Genomic DNA, 16,733 nt, shown 5'->3' on the forward strand with positions numbered 1-16,733 from the left:
TTGGGTCAATCTCACCATATGTATACCTTACAAAACTACACAGTTAAAACACTTACGTTCAGAACTTACTGCTCATTTACATAGAAATTGGATTTCTGTGTAACTTACAAAACTTTGACCTTGTCAGCACTGCTAAAAAACAAAATTAAAAAACAAAAAACAAAAAAAAACCCAAAAAACCAACCACATGGCAGAGGTGAGATCTGTCAGGATGTCTGCTGTCGATTTCATTAGTATGTTTTCTCATCTTGGAAGGAAGCCTGAGCTGATGGGGCAGCCCAGGCTACCTAAGCAGATGTCACAGCCTGACTGGCATTCCATGTCCGCTCCTGACAGGAAATGCACGGCCACTGGGAAGCTGCTGTAAGTGGCTGGCACAGCACTGAGAGAAACTAAGGGCTTCCCTGGTGTCTATGGCGTATGCTGATGTTGATGTTTTTATTTTAAAGAAACGAAAGAGAGAGGGACAAGGAAGGCAGAGAGGGGAAGGAAGGAGATGCCAATCAAACGATCTCATTGATCTAAAAACACTTTAGAAATAAATATTTCTTTTTGATTCGTGATTTAGGGGAAACTAGTTTGGTTTTAACAGAGAAAAATGAGAACAGATACTTGTTAATGTTAACAGCTTCTTTCAGGAGCCTTCTCATCTGTTCAACAACGGGACACTCCTCCTGCAGGCAGAACTCTGCCTGTGCTAGTTGTCCCTGACTAGGTGTGTCAGCACACACAGCACTGTCCATAGTGTCTACCCTGCCTCCATCCCAACCAAAGGCAGGCTTTAAGCTTTGAACACCTTGGGTTGGACTGTGTTAAGAATTCCTTTCTTTCCTCTAGATAAGATTCTAATCTTTTACACTGGATAGCCACTGAGTGTCTGGAGCTGACCAGGAACAGGCCAAGAGCATGGCTCTCCTCAAACACACACATTTAAACACATCCAATCTGAATGGGGATGAAGTTGGCCTGTGGACGTTTACTTTACAGTAGATCTAAGTTGCACTATGGTGAATGCAGCGAACAGACTTCCGGTTGACCTGGAGGCGAGCTGCAGGCTGTTGCGGGAGGTAGCTTTTCTGGCACGTCAGGTGGGTCAACCCAAAGAGACGCAGCTCTCCAGACTGGTAAATGTTTTGTAAGCCCAGTGGGTTGAAGAAAGACGCAGATAGCTTCTTCAGGGTCAGCAGTATTTCCGAGATGCATCTCCCTCCTGCTTGATTGTGTCCATTCTAGGCAGTTGGTTTGGAAAAACGTGGCTTCCCCTCAAAGCTTGACCTGCTCGGGACCCATGGAGGACAGCCCTGACGTAGGCATGGAGGTCACTGAGGTCACTGAGGTCATGCTCCTTATCTGGTTCCTGTTGCTCAAGCTACCCGTGTCAGTTGCTATGGATACATTGACATTCATGCTGTTACTGTACATCCTGGTATTTGCTTGTTGCCCAAAGCGAGGTGGGGACTGTGAAAACATGCTGTTTCTACCCGTGCTCTCCTGTGCCCATTCGTTCATGTCTGAGGAGGGCTGGTAAGCTGGGTTGTTTTGAGACTGCTACATCATGGGACTCTGGGTATGTACCATCAGGGAGACATTAAAGGATTCTGGGGAGTCATAGCCCCAGGAAATCTAGGATCAGGTTCCTGGGAGATCCGGGGATTCCTCATGGCTGCTGGTAGACCAGTAGGAGCAGCCATGCTTGGGGTCATATTCAACCCTTGTCCTCTCATCGTCAGAAGTTCACTGCTGTACCTGCTGTTGCTGGTGCATCAGTCTCTGCTGAAGATGCTGGTTGAGGATTTCCGTCTGCCTCTGGGCCAGCATCTGTGAATTAATAGGAGCCTGAGTTGGGGCTCCAGGCCCCAGAGTCAAGTTCACATTGGAGACACTGTCAATCTGATTCATAAGAGGACACCTTGAGTGAGGTGCCATGGGTGGACCGAGGCCTAGGCAAGCTCCCTGTAGAGTCCTTGTTTGTGTCCGACAAGGAGCTAGGCAAGGGTGAAGGTTCCATCTGGTTGGACTTGGTGGTCAGCAGCTGTAAGAGTTTGGTCTGCCCTTTGCTGTCATGCTGTGTCCCTCTGCCCTGTCCCCGCTGGTCGCCTGGGGCATGCTGGAGCCATTGGGCACCTTTTGTTCTTCAGGATGGTAGCTGGCCTCTGCTTGTCCAGTTGTACCTTCTGAGGGCTCCCCATGAAGTCTGAAACAGTCTCTGGAATCCAAACTTCCCATCTTGCTGAGTGGTGGAGGATTCAGATTAACTGGGGAGTTTTGCAAATTGCCCATTTTTAGGTCCAGTGAAGCCACCGAGGACCCGAGTGAGACCCCACGACCCTCGCTGAGGGCTTGCAGTGCATCAAGGGAACTGTTGGTATAACTATGGCTATTTCCTGTGCTGCTGCAAACTTCCACAGGGGAATGCAAGCTTCCTGCAGGGGAAAACTGACTCGGTGCAACTCGAGGACTGCCAGCCACTCCAGGGCTCATTCGATGACCTGGGGAGAGCAGGGAGCTGGCTTGCCCTGAGTTCATGCCAGGGCTGCTTTGTGAGGGACTGTTCATTTTGAGTGCATAGTTACTATCCTGAAGAGTGCTTGCTTGCATGCCTGATACATGGTTAGTGCCCCCAGAGCCACCAAACCTGCCCATAGGCATGGTCCTTTGGACCATTCCTAGGAGCATTTATTTATTTATATTGCTTCCGAGGGTCATGTCCTGACCTGGGTTCCCACTGCACAGGGCCTGATGGGCAGGACTGCTAGTGCTAGTTGGATTCAGTGGCTTCCCCATCGCTTGTCCAGTCAGATCCGGATTCATCACACATCTGTTCTGCTCTCTGTGAAGCATGTGCAAAGATATTACAAGCGGAGGCTCCTTAGCCGTCTGGGAACGACGTGTTTGCTCTGTGTTTGTGCAGCCAAAAGAATGCCACTGGAGAGAAAACGACAGATCTGACTGAACGCCAACCCATGCTTGCCTCAGAGTTTCATGATGATGACTCTTGGTGTGTGAAGAGACTTCCCCCACTTCATGCGGCGTGTGGAACTTCTGAATGCATCCTCTCGCCAGATCCTCCCAGCCCGGCTTCATGGCGGCCCTCACGGTGCTAGTGTCCAGAGAAGTGATTTTTGCCTTGGATGTCCTGGCGAGTGGTAAAGCTTCCTGACGAGGGGAGGGCTGAGCTTCCCTTCGAGGGGACTCTTCCTGCCACACAAATCAAGCAGGACTGCAAATCTCCGCCTTCCTCTCTGATCTGGCTGAGACACAGAGAAGTTCCGTATCATCTCGTATTTCTGATGGGCTTCCTGGTTACCGTGGCCTTCCTCTTCTGAATCTGGCAAAGGCTTCACCAGCATCTGAGAGTTGAAGGTATAGATAGCTACTCTGCCTCGGAGGTTCTCCAGACAGAGGTCTCCCCATTCACCATGGACTTTGGCAGCTGGTACAGTGTGGTTCCGAACATGCAGGATGCTGTAGACAATCTTGTTCATCAGTTCTTCCTGGTTATACTGTAGATGCCGTGTCACATTCTCTGACAGGGACACCCCATTGCCTTCCACATTCACAATGAAGAACCCTTCATTGCCGAGGGCCTCGAGCATCATAGGCCACAGTGCATCCTTGTTGATGATATCCTGCCCTGTGGACCACACATCTGACTCCTGCATTTCATCTGTGCTGGCAGGGGCTGCTTTCTCTTGCTCTTTGATCCGGCGGATCTGCTTCACAGTTTCTTTTAAGATGGCACATTTATCAGGTTTGAAATTGAAGTTGTCGATATCATTAAAAGTTGCAAAAATCAGCCCTGCAGGTTTCTCTATGTGCGTATTCCCCTGCCAACTATTACGTTTCCCAGTGTCCTTTTGGGGCTGGGTCTAAGATGGTCAGGACATTCCTTGCGTTTTTCTGGTGTGGATGGGTCAGAGATATCTCTCCCATCCCACTCGTTTTACACATATCAGCAACTGTGCCTGTATACAGTGCAGAAGATCCGACAAACTGAAGTTTGATGCAAGAAAAATATCTTGCCTGGCGCCCTAGTGCCTCCTTTCTCTCCTGGGGACTCCACAGCTTATCCCCCCCCCCCCCGGAGCCAAGTCCCCAGCTCAGCCATGCCTCAAGGATGGGCATAACAGGCACCACACACCCGGGCGGCGCTTGGCTCCACAAGGCCAGCTTCAATTAACTTTCTCTCTCTCTCTCTCTCTCTCTCTCTCTCTCTCTCTCTCTCTCTCTCTCTCTCTCTCTCTAAGATTTATTTTATTTATATGAGTACACTGTAGCTGTCTTCAGACACACCAGAAGACTGCATTGGATCCCATTACAGATGGTTGTGAGCCACCATGTGGTTACTGGGAATTGAACTCAGGACCTCTGGAAAGAGCAGCCAGTGCTTTCAACCACTGAGCCATCTCTCCAGCCCCAGCTTTGATTTCTTAACTAGTTTGAGTTTCCAGTTACAAAATGAGAGAATGGAGCCAAGGCGCTTACAATCTGCAAAGCAGAAACATTTACAATATTTTAAAGTGTAGTTTGTACATGAAATAATTTAATACAATCAAAGAAACCTTGTACCATTTTTTCCAGACTTGCAGTGAGCTGCGGATTTCTGGAGATAAAAAACCACAATGGCATGGTTTTATGGTGTGGCTGGATACTCAAGCCCAGTACCATGTTCCTTTACATAGGAAGTGCTAAATTCAGAGAGTGGACATGTCTTTAGTCTCAGGGCATGGGGAGGGCTCTGTGCAGTACAACTCTAGGGACTGCAAAGAGTAAATGATTCTTAGTAACCCCCCCCCTCCCACTGCCAAATGGACAAGCGGCCATTTTTCTTTGCCCTAGGGCTACGTGATATAATTGCAACTATTTTAAGAAAAAAAAAATGGTGCTTAAAATAAAGACTGAAAAGAAATCTGTCAAACTGTCTCAACTGTGGTGACAGAATTCCTAGTGGCTTTCCCGATACTCTTCCACTGTTTGGAATGTCTCTAATTTGTTCCAGTGAGGATGTCCTGGGGATGGTTTTACTGAATTTCATCAGTTCCGGGCAAGAACGCTTGTTCCTTACATGAGTGGATGTTCTCTAATGAGACAGGATGGGGAATTTATGATCGCCCTTAGCAGGGCAGCGTGGATAGTTAACACTGTCTTCTAAGAGAGGGTAGTCAATGTGACAGTCACACACCCGACCTGTCCCAGATTTCCATGCTTCTCTGGGTTCTTCACAGGCCAGAGGAACCCAGACAGTAACTTCAGTTACTTTCTTAAGTATCCCAAAAGACTGGTACTGTATGGAAAACTGGGGGGTCAAATGACTTGCCCAGATGTTTTCCAACCTAGGACTAGCTATTGAAAGGCTCGGTTTTCATCTGCAAACCTCAAAGGCAGCTTTCTGGGGTGGTTGTTTCCCAGCAGCTGCAGTTGCTGCTTATAGCTTCCCGTCTGGGCTCTGTTGGGGTCTGGTCTGGTGCTGTATATACAGGGATGCTAATTTCTGAACCTCAAGATCTGGAGTCGAGTGAATTCTCACTCACACTGGCCTTTGTGGCGTGCTCCCCAATGTAAAGCGATTAGTTAAACAGAAGAGGCTGCAGCCAATTACTGGAAAGAATAGAGGTAGGTGGGCTTCTGTTACTAGGCTGTGGGTCACAGGGAGAGAGAGAGAGAGAGAGAGAGAGAGAGAGAGAGAGAGAGAGAGAGAGAGAGAGAGGCAGACACACACACACACACAAAGGTGCAGAGAGAGAGAGACACAGGCAAGAGATAGGCACACAGAGGAAGAGAGAGACAGAGAGGCAGAGAAGAGACACACACAGAGTAGGGGAGACAGAGACAGAATGGTAGAGAGAGAATGGGGAGGAGCCGAGAAGGAAGACAGGAGAGCAGGAAGTCTCCATTAGATGGGATGGACCAGGAACATGTGGCCCGAGAACAGACTGGTAGAGCAGAAAAAAACCAGGTGAGACTCAAACAGCAAGTAACTTGGGGAGTGTGTCTGGAAAATAGCCAATCTAGTATAGAAAAAGTTTAGGGGTAACTGCCCAGTAATTGTGTTAAAGCTGATTAAATCCACAGGACTCTGCCTTGACTATTGGGGGGGGGGACTGGTCAGATCATAATAGAGCTAACAGTAACTAAATATCTATTACAACAACAGGGCTCTGCTAGAAACTTACCTGGCTCAAACTGCTGCTTTAGGCTGCAAAGCACTTAGTTTCTCCACCATAGGACTCGTCACACCGTACTAGAATTATATAATGCCAGAGGTTCCAAAAAACTATAAAGCCTCTGCTTTCATTTCAAGTCCAAGACAGTTCCTGGTATAAATAACAGCCAAGTAATTGTATGTATATATATATATATATATATATATATATATATATATTATATAACATATAATATATATACATACACACACACACAAATAAGTGGGTGATTTTGGGTCAAGTGATGGGCTATATAAGCTCTAATATGTCAAGCACTGTAAAAGTGTTTTTCACGTCTGGATTCAGTTGACTCCCTATCAGCCCAAGTAGGCAGGCATCATTACTCTTACATAAGAGAAAATGAAGGAACACAGGCTAATTAGCTTGCTAGGTTTCACAGCAAGCAAGTTGTTCAAAAGGTAGCCCAGGCTAGCCCAACCATGCTATGTAGCCCAGGCTGGCATTGAACTCCTGATTTCCCTACCTCTACCTCTGAAATTCTGAGGTTATAGGAGACATCCATAACATGTTCTATTTCATAAATTTTTTTCCTCTGTGTAATTATATAAAATATATTAAATATAACATCCCCAGGGACAAGATAGGGGCCAGGGCCAGGGCCCAGGGCGGTGGTCCTGGGAGAACTCTTCCCAGAGGTATGTTTGCCCACCTTGCCCCAGGTCTTAGTTTTGACCTGCGTAGGGTCTGAGTAGAAAGGAAACAACTGGAAGACAGAATCCTGAGCTGCCAAGGGCCTGCTTAGGAGCTCTGCTAAGATGCCCTTAGTAAGCGTTTTTGAAGGGGCAACTGGGTCTTCCGGGACCCCTTTTCAGGGTTGGGTGATATCAGCCATTTTTAGATGGGTTCTGTTTCTACCTTCCTACTGGTTCTGCGCAAGCTGAAAAACTTACATTACCCTGTTCTCTCCCAATTCTGCAGGTGGTGGAGGCTGTCCGCTTGGCTTCCTTTTTGAGATATTTTCATTTTGCGAGACTCTTCGTAATAAAACAGCACATTTCTTTAAAAAAAAAAAAGGAAATGAGTTTTCTTGGGGTTCCTAGCAAGAGACAAGCACCCACAAAACCATTACCTTTTCAATTCACACCATCACTGGGGAGACACACACTCACCTTCCTGGGGAACTGAGGTCCAGAGAAATTCGAGGGCTCACTGGATCCTTAAGCATCCAATACAGGCTAAGTGTGGGTTCAGCGCTCACCGTTACGTTCCGGGTCAGTTCACTGTGGTTTGCTTGCCAGCTCGCAGGCCTTGCTCTCTCGGAGGATTGGTTATAGTGTGAAGGTTCTCGTTTCACTGGGTAGAGGGTTGGCACCTCTTGGAGAACCTCCCTCCCTTTAGGCAACACAGTAGTGCTAGGATCCATAGCCTTTGCGATTCTGTTCTGGGGTTTAAATGGGCAAATTGCCTCGGCTACTTATGGATCGTATCAGTGGCTAATGATGCAACCCTTTCACGCAGTTCCGCATGTTGTGGTGACCCCCCCACCCCCCACCCCAAACATTAAATTATTTCTGCTGCTACTTTGTAACTGTCATTTTGCTACTGTTATAAATCATATTGCAAACGTCTGGGGTTTCTGATGGTCTTAGGCGACCCGGTGAAAGGGCCATGGGAGATCCCTCGCGGGGGTCCTGGCCCACAGGTTGAGAACTACTGGCTTACGTTTTGGTTTGTGGATGATGAGCTATGGAAAATATTCTGATCTGAGACTCTTACTATATATAGAGTCGTAGGGAGTCAGAGCAGGGTGTGGCATTACCTGATACCAATTTTGTTTTACATAAGGTTGGCGGTTGGAGATTAAAGCTTTCAAAACCTGGATTTGAGGCAACAAAAGAATGAAAGCAGCGCTTGCTGAGGAGAGGCAAGGTCCTTCATTATGTCTTAAATCACAGATGGGGCCTAGGGGTAAGGAGGCACGGCTGGCCTGAGTCTTGTCTTGTATTCTCCTAGAGATTTAGGGTTTAACTAGGAGTAGGGATGTGGGGGTCAGGGAGGAAGAGGGGGATGCTGTTTGGCAACTGTCCAGTCAGTGAGCGCGCTCTGGGCTCTGTGGGGATCTGTAGTTGTCTCCGTGAATAAAGCGTCCATTCGGACCACCTCACTTGGCTATAAGCTGACACTGAATGATGGCCAATTACTAGAGATTCACGTTTGGATCGATATCCCAGGCGCGAGCTCATTAACCCCCAATCCCATTATCTCACACATGTGAGGCAGGTTGTTTTTAATATGATGACATTTTCGGCGTGTGAACTTGAGTCCTGATGTGGTCAAGAACCCTGAACACAAGCAGCATCCGTCTGCATCACTCTCCGCACAGCCTGTAGAGTGGCGCCTGCAAGTTAATAGAGGTCTGCTCACAACACACAGGGTTCGGTGTGAGTCGACGACTTGATGGATTTCCAGTTTTCCCTTGTCTTATTTCCCATCTTCTTGAGATGCTGGCTCTTTAAGGGGAGCCTAGAAACCTCCCTTAATATCTGCAGATTGTTTCCTTTCCCCAAGATGTTGGTGCTTGGAGTCTGTCAGTGCTATGGCTTTTTTTTTTAAACCTAATTTAATCTCTGTGTTTCCTTTAACCACATTAATGTGCAGACTTTATGGGTGGGATGTGCAAACTCCCTAAAGATACACCACCCGACCTCCTAGAATCATTTGCGTGTTACCCCATTTTCCATCTCTGCAGGAACAAGTCAATTATTCTTCACGGTATTATCTCAACAACTAATGGAGTCAACTTAAAATTGCTTCTGAATCACATGGCTGTGTCTCTTGTTTTTATTTCGGGTCCTCTTTGATACTGGTTGAGTGGTCATTTCCTTTCTCGTCTTCGAAGTAAGGCATTGGCGGGTTGTGTTTGCTAGGATAAAAATTTAAAATCAAAACGATTCCACTTTGACCCATCATGCCATCTTGGTGGCTTCAAATGTGAATCTTGATTTCATAACATTTATCAGAAATGGTTTGTTGTCCCACCCCCCCCATCTCTGAAGGGTTGGGGGAAAGAGTACCTTACCTGTACACAATCATTATAAATGGTTTGCCAAGTGAAAATGTTATACAAATATGTTTAGATATTATACCAGTGGTTCTCAGGAGCTGGTTTTGGACCCCAGGAAATATTTGCAACATCTGGGAACATTTTGGGTTGTCAGAATTCAGTAGAGGGAGATGCTACTGGCATAAACATCCTGTGGCATGCTGCAAAGTCCTCTACAAACTCTTCGCAGCTCTGGAAGTAAATGGTAAGAGAGGATTGAAGGGAGCTTTGACAGAAAAAGCAGAAATTAGTCCTGTTCAGCTATCACTCACTCTCCTTCTCGTCGGCCATTTGCTGGGTGCCCAGCGGTACCAGTGGAACTTTCTACACCAATCTCCCTGCAGGCAAGCTGAACGATGTAATGACACATTGATTACAAGTGCAATGCCTTCGGTGTCATCAGACATATTTTTAACCTGTCATGTTAATCAGCAAGTGCCACGTGGATCATTTTCAGTGGCTGAAAGGATCATAAGATGTTATGTCCTGGCCGAGGTTTGGAAGAGTCATTAAAGAATAGAATCCAAGAGCCAAGGCAGATCCAGAGCTGTTTCACTCTGTGCGTTGTTAAGGCTTAAAGCAGAGGCTGGGTGTTGTGGTGCACACCTTTAATCCCAGCACTCAGGAGGTGGAGACTGGTGGATCTTTGACTTTGAGGCCAGTCTGATCTACCTAGCAAGCTCCAGGACTGCATAGACCCTATATCGAAAATAAACCAAGACTCGCCATCCCTGCTGGTTTCAGGCCGTTGTGGTGATTGCCAGCATTTACTAAGCAGCCAGTAAAGCTCTGACACACGTATGGTATTTCTTTATTCTGTCTTCAGTCAACCCTGAGAAATAGATACATCGGGCTAGTTGAAAGCTTTATTTCAACTAAATAAAACTTTATTAGTAAAAACCTTGAAAGTAAATAAAATCATTACACACCAAAATTTTGGAGTTTTTGGTCTGGGTTGTGGATGAGTGTATACAATATATTAGGTACTGAAAGTGTGATTTTTTGGTGAACCTCCACAGCTCCCACTCTGAATGCCTGACTCACTGTATGGGAGTTTATTGAGGTGTATAGACCTTGGGTCTCGTTAACTTTGGTGTGTGATATAGTTTATGTACCCATATACTCAGATCCTTTTGTCTATGAAAATATAATATGAATTAAGTGATTTTTTTCTTTTAAATATATGTGCCTAAGCTTGGTCTATGTAGCCCAACAATGTAAGGTGTAGACAGTGTATGTACCCACGAATGAAGGGATGCTTATACCAACTATAGATCCTTACACATAGATCACCTGAATAGATCATGTAAACATGTTAACAAATAGGCCGCCTATAGAACTGGGTGCACAGAATAAAGCCCTTTGTGTTGTTGTTGAAAATAGATCTATGCTTTTTAAAATTATTATACACAGAGAGTGGTGGCGCACGGCTTTAATCCTAGCACTTGGGAGGCAGAGGCAGGTGAATTTCTGAGTTCGAGGCCACCCTGGTCTACAGAGTGAGTTCTAGGACAGCCAGGGCTACACAGAGAAACCCTGTCTCGAAAAACCAATATATATATCATACAGAAAACCTGACAAAATGAACTGTGGCAGTCTTTGTGGTAGAATTTCAGAGACATATTACCCTTCTCTATATAAATTTAAATATTTTATAATGGTCATGTGTAATTCTAAAGAATAACAAGCACATTTCTGCTGAGGATATGTACATTAACTAGAACTTAATAATCACAACATGCAGGCAGAGCTATCCCTCACGACAAAGTGGCAATAATAAACCAAATATCCCGCGTCCGCAGAATGTATACGCACTGTGCCTATGAGATTTTATACATTTTGCAAACACAAGCTTGTTATCGCAACACGTCTATGAGAGATCTTAAGTTCTACTTCGTAAATGAGGAAACTGATACACAACAAAAGCAAGACCGTTACCCAGCGCTGCGGAAGTAGGACTTGACTGACTGAGACTTGAACTCAGTTCATCCAGCCGCAGAGCCATAAGTGGATGAGGGCTCTGCAGGGGGCTTGGGATCACTAAGGTTTCCTACACCAGGAATGCCAGGTTCATGCCTCTGTAAGGCAGGTATCGTGTTTTTATTACCTTTCCTTCCACCAGCACCCAGAACTGACTTCTTATCAATGACAGGTCTTTAGTAACTGCTTGTGACCTTTAAGGTTTAAAATCCCCGGAAATATCTGCTTTTCAGGAGACTAAGCATCTAAATCCCTTTGCTTCACTCTTCGTAAGGAAACTTTGGCTTGGCTGTCGTATGTGTGATCACAGGTGAGTGTGGTCATTTCCGCGTTCATCTGTCACGCGCCTTGATCACCTCCCACAGGTGGGCATTGTCGCTGTCGAGCTGGGGACACAACGTCTCTACTTTGCATAGTTATTGTTTAGTGGGAAAAGCTGTCTGAGACAAACCGGGCAAACACTGGCATACAGAACGTGCTTGGCTCTCGGGAGCATTACAAACCCTGTGAAGAAAGAGTTTGTATGAAGTACACATTTTATAGTAAATTAAAGTATTACTTTAATAGATATTAAAAGAGAAAAGTTCTCGTGGCAGACGAGGCACTGGTGTTATGTTATCGAAACAAGGAAATTAAACTTAATGGCACCAAAGGGAAAATATTAAAAATTATTTTCTGGTCACGTGTTATTAACCATAATAATACAATGAATAGAATCCTGGGAAGTGGGCTGTTCACATCCTTAAGGAGAGAATGGCCCAGGAGGAGCAGAGGAGGGCTGGAAGGCTGCTCACATCAGCTTAACTGTTTCCTGGGCTCCATCCAACACCCTAGAGTGTTTGGTATTCCCGAGGGGCATAAAGCCCACCTTAAATGGTCCTCATTACAAGCCTCAGAGTTATTTTATGTTGTCCTTGGAGACAGAAAATAAGCTTTTACCTCCCTTCTGGATTCATTTTCAAAAATGATTCTTGGAGATGAGTTTTCCTGAGACACATCTATATATAATGACAAGCTAATATCTTACACACCGTTACTGTATGTAATAACAGTGTGCCACACTGACAAGAACCAGGCCAGAGATGGAAGGCAGTTAGCTACGGAGGGCAACACTACCCAGCAGGAAGGATGAGCACCATCCTCTGTGTGGTGACTTAATGGTTACCAAGTGATAAATGTGAACCTCTCCAGAGGCTTCGCACGAGTGCCATTTGTCCTTAGGGCCCCACTTTTCCTGTTCTGCACAGACGTTGTAGCTGTCAAGCCCCTTTCACCATGTAGAAAAGCCACAGCCCAGAGCCCAGCATTTAGTAACTGATTAGAAACTCTTCTTTTGATATGGATACACAAGTGAACAGATGGATGGGTGGGTGGAGGGGTGGAGGGGTGGGAGGGTGGATGGGTGGGTAGGTGGGGGATGAATGGATGGGTTGGTGGGTGGGTAGATAGGTGGATGGGTGGGTAGATAGGTGGATGGATGGGCGGGTAGATAGGGGAATGAATGGATGGGTTGGTGGGTGGGGAGATAGGTGGATGGATGGATGGATGGGTGGGTGGGTGGGGCGGGGAGATAGGTGGATGGATGCATGGGTGGGTGGGTGGGGAGATAGGTGAATGGGTGGGTGGGTGAGGAGATAGGTGGGTGGATGGGTGGGGAGATGGGTGGATGGATGAGTGGGTAGATAGGTGGGTGGGTAGATGGATGGGTGAGTGAGTAGATGGATGGGTGGGTGGGTAGATGGATGGAAGGGTGGGTGGGTAGATGGATGGAAGGATGGGTGGGTAGATGGATGGAAGGATGGGTGGGTAGATGGATGGATGGATGGGTAGGTGGGTAGGTAGATAGGAGGATGGATGGGTGGGTAGATGGATGGAATGATGGATGGGTGGATAAATGGATGAATGACTGGATGAATGGGAGGGAGGGTGGGTAGATATGTGAATGGATGGATGGATGGGTGGGTGGGTGGATATCTTGCCAATTCACTAAAAGATGTAAGGAGCTTATATGCCACCCACATAACTTTTTATTTTAGACGTGAACTGTTGGTGATGGAATTTGAGGAAGGAGAGAAAAGAGTGTTTTCTATAAGAATTTCTGGTTCACACTTTGTTTTATTATTGTGGAGGAATATCCATGCACAGAGTGTGTTTTCAGGTCAAGGGTTGATTTTGGGGAACTGGTTCTCTCTCTCTACTGTAGGTTAGAACTTAAGACTTCAGGCTTATGTAGGAAGCACTTTTACCCAATGAGCCATCTTGGGTAAACTTCCTGTACTATTCGGCTGTTTATGTCGTACAGAGCATGGAGGAACACGGCCAGGTGGGAGGGATGTTTGCTGTTACTTTCTAGCTCCAGCATCTTGGACCATTCCCTTGCTGGCAAGGGTAAACCAGCCTGTTACCTCCCAGGACTCCTTTGACTATCAAAGTGATGCACACAGAGTCCACCATGAGGTTGGAGCTCAGCACACATGTGCTTGTCTCGGCTGTGTCCAGTATCAAGAGAAGCCACGTGTAGCTAAGACAACAGGAAGAGTGAAGAGTCAGATGTGGATGGAGCACATCTTGTCTGTCTCCAGACACTGGGGTACCACTGTTTTGCCTCTTGACTCTTCTTTTCTTACAATTGCCTGTCAAGTCAGTTTCTCCATTGTGGGTAGGATAATCTCCTTTAAGTCCTTTCTCACTCTGCCGTGGCTACCCAGGCCCTCTCATTTGACTTCACACATAGTCATGTTCAACTTTGGGGTCTGCAGTATCTTCTCACCTGGCAGGAATGAACCCCCAAGATGCTCTCGCTCTCCCTCTCCCCCTCCCCCCTCCCTCTCCCCTCCCTCTCCCCCTCCCTCTCCCCCTTCCCCTCCCCCTCTCATCCATGCACAAATGTCACTTTCTGACTGAGGCTGGCTTGGACCACCTGGACCACTGGTATCTTACCTACTGACCCCCATATTCCTGAAGCCAATTACCTGCTATTTCCTCCTCCTGGGTGACTTGAGGTCCACACTCTAATATAACTCATACATTCTTATTTATCATGGCTCTTGTGCATTTGTCTGTCAACCAGGAGGTGAGGACCTTACGACAGGGAATTTTGTGCTTTCATTTTATCATCTTCCCCAAACCTCCAGCTGTACTCATGGTCTGACTATGGACAAGGGTTGGGTGGATAATGATTAAACAGATAACTGAGCTCCAAACCATCAAGCACATAGGAATACAAGGGACAAGCTGGGTGCCCAACCACCTGTTAGAGCACTGGGAGTCATCTTGGAGCTCTTCCCCCTCCCTCCATCACCACATCCCAACAGAGAGGCTCCTTCTGCCTCTGAGACATTCTTCACTCCTTTGAGACATTCTTCACTCCTTCCCTTTATTTCTACACAGACCGACTCACTGTTTCCTACTAAACAATGATCTGCATTGTCTTCTGTTGGCCTCTTGTTTCACTGTGATCCAATGGTTGTTTATGTAAGATACAGATTTATTCATATTGCTCTAGTCCTTAAGAACCCTTAATGGTTTCCTATCAGCTGGAATAAAACTCTACTATATGCTATCTCAGTCTCTCTCCTGAACAAGCCATGTGAGGTAGGCACAATGATACTTTTTCTCTGTAAGGCATTCATGTCTTAATCTCTGGAACTTGTCAACATGTCAGGTCACATGGGAAAGGGGAATTAAGGTTACAAGTGAAATCAGGGCTGATAATCAGCTGCTGTGAAAATACGGAGATTTCCCAGCCAGGACCCAGGTGAATCCCAGGGTCCTTAAACTTGGCATCCAAGGCAGAATGAATAATGGGAGGTGGTGGCCCTCGGAGTTTGGGGATGGATGAAGAGGACCACACACACACACCAAGGATGTAAGAATTAGAAAAAGTCAAGTGAGGATACAGATTCCTTCAGCTGCCTTGATCTAGTCTGGGTGAGATCTGTGCCTGCGCCAGACTAGTGAAATAAGTCAGTGAGCCATAGAAGTGTTTTATTCTCTCCTGCGTAGGCTTAGCTCTTGATGGCTTTGTTGTGAAATGAGGACTGGTAATACCAACCTTTTATCCCATTACAAAGATCAACGGATTTACAAATTACCAAGCATGTACCACATACAACAGGTACTCTGATGTTGTCCCCCAAGTCGTCTCCAAACATGATCTGTCCCTTCCTCTTGTTTTGCCTGTATAAAACACCTCAACACGAGTCTAAAAAATGTCTTCTCATTCTCTGAAGACTGAGAAGGCCTAACATCGCATCACTGAACAAGCATTTTTATATCCTACTCCCAAACAGGTATCAGCTGCTATCCCTCTGCCTCTTCAACTCTATGACTGAGTGAAATGGCTAGCAAGGCACCTGACACAGAATTGAGGAAGGCATCACTGCAAGTGTCGCAGATACCTCACTCTAACCTTGGTCCAGGTTAGGTATGTTTGAAAGGAAACCCAAGTTCAAGCAGATGTGGTATCCTGCTGCTAGGGGGCAAAAGGTGGTAGCTTTACTTTACTATGGACAAACTCCTAGAGGAAAGCCTGTCACATGGCTATATCCGTGTCAGGATAAATATGAGCAGATGAGGTGGTAGTGTGAACAGCAAAGTGGCCGGATATTTGATGTGTTGATGGTGATGGTGGCAACGGTGAGGATGAGACGCTAACCTGTGTATACTCTATGCTAAGTATCCACTGAACGCTTTCCAAACAAGTCTCCTCATAGCTCTGAGCTTGGCAATATTAATAAAAGTTTTACTCTGACATAAAGACACCGAAGTTCTGAGGAACTCCAGATCCTTTTCTAAGGCCTTGCACTTAGTAGGCTTGCAGACTGAGAGTGGGAACCATAGAATACTGACTCAGCAGCCCTCCGACTTTGGTTTTATCATTTTTATTTAAAGTACTGACTGAATTAGCTACTTCATATTAACCAATGGCTTATAATTGATCTTAGGATTAACATTGAAGTGTCAAGAGTCTAAGGTGGAGGTTCTCAATCTGTGGGTTGTGACCCCTTTGGCAAAGCTTTATCTCTAAAAAATATTGCTGGAAAATGTCTTCTCATTTTCTGAAGGTCTAATATCTCCTCATTGAACATGCATTTTTATATCCTACTCGCAAACAAATATTGTCTGCTATCCCTCTGCCTCTTCAACTCTATGACAGTAGCAAAATCACAGTCATGAATCAGCAACAAAAATAAATTTTTGGTTGGAGATCACCACAGCCTGAGGAACTGTATAAAAGGATCTCGGCATTAGGAAGGCTGGGAACTGCTGTTCTAATGTAACTCAGAACTCCAGCGGGAGCTAGCTAGCCCTCTCCTCTGTCAGCAGGAGCAATGGATGGGATATTTGTGGAGGTGCTGAAACCAAAGGAAGGGGGACTGGGGACAGCAGTCCCACCCCACCCTGTGAAGTGTGTTTACCGCCCTGCTATGAACTCGCTCTAATGTAGCTTTACTTTTGGTGTAATAAATTGTATTAACTTTATG

The 16,733-nt window shown here is 46.1% G+C and overlaps 1 pseudogene; it reads right to left on the reverse strand.

Moving 5' to 3' along the window:
• Positions 1 to 1,180: 1,180 nt before the first annotated feature.
• LOC110310093 (nuclear receptor coactivator 2 pseudogene) lies at positions 1,181 to 7,587 on the reverse strand (annotated as a pseudogene).
• Positions 7,588 to 16,733: the final 9,146 nt, after the last annotated feature.

Source organism: Mus caroli, unplaced genomic scaffold (assembly GCF_978045245.1).
Source record: "Mus caroli unplaced genomic scaffold, Mus_caroli_1 scaffold_16, whole genome shotgun sequence".
Classification (NCBI taxonomy): Eukaryota; Metazoa; Chordata; class Mammalia; order Rodentia; family Muridae; genus Mus; species Mus caroli.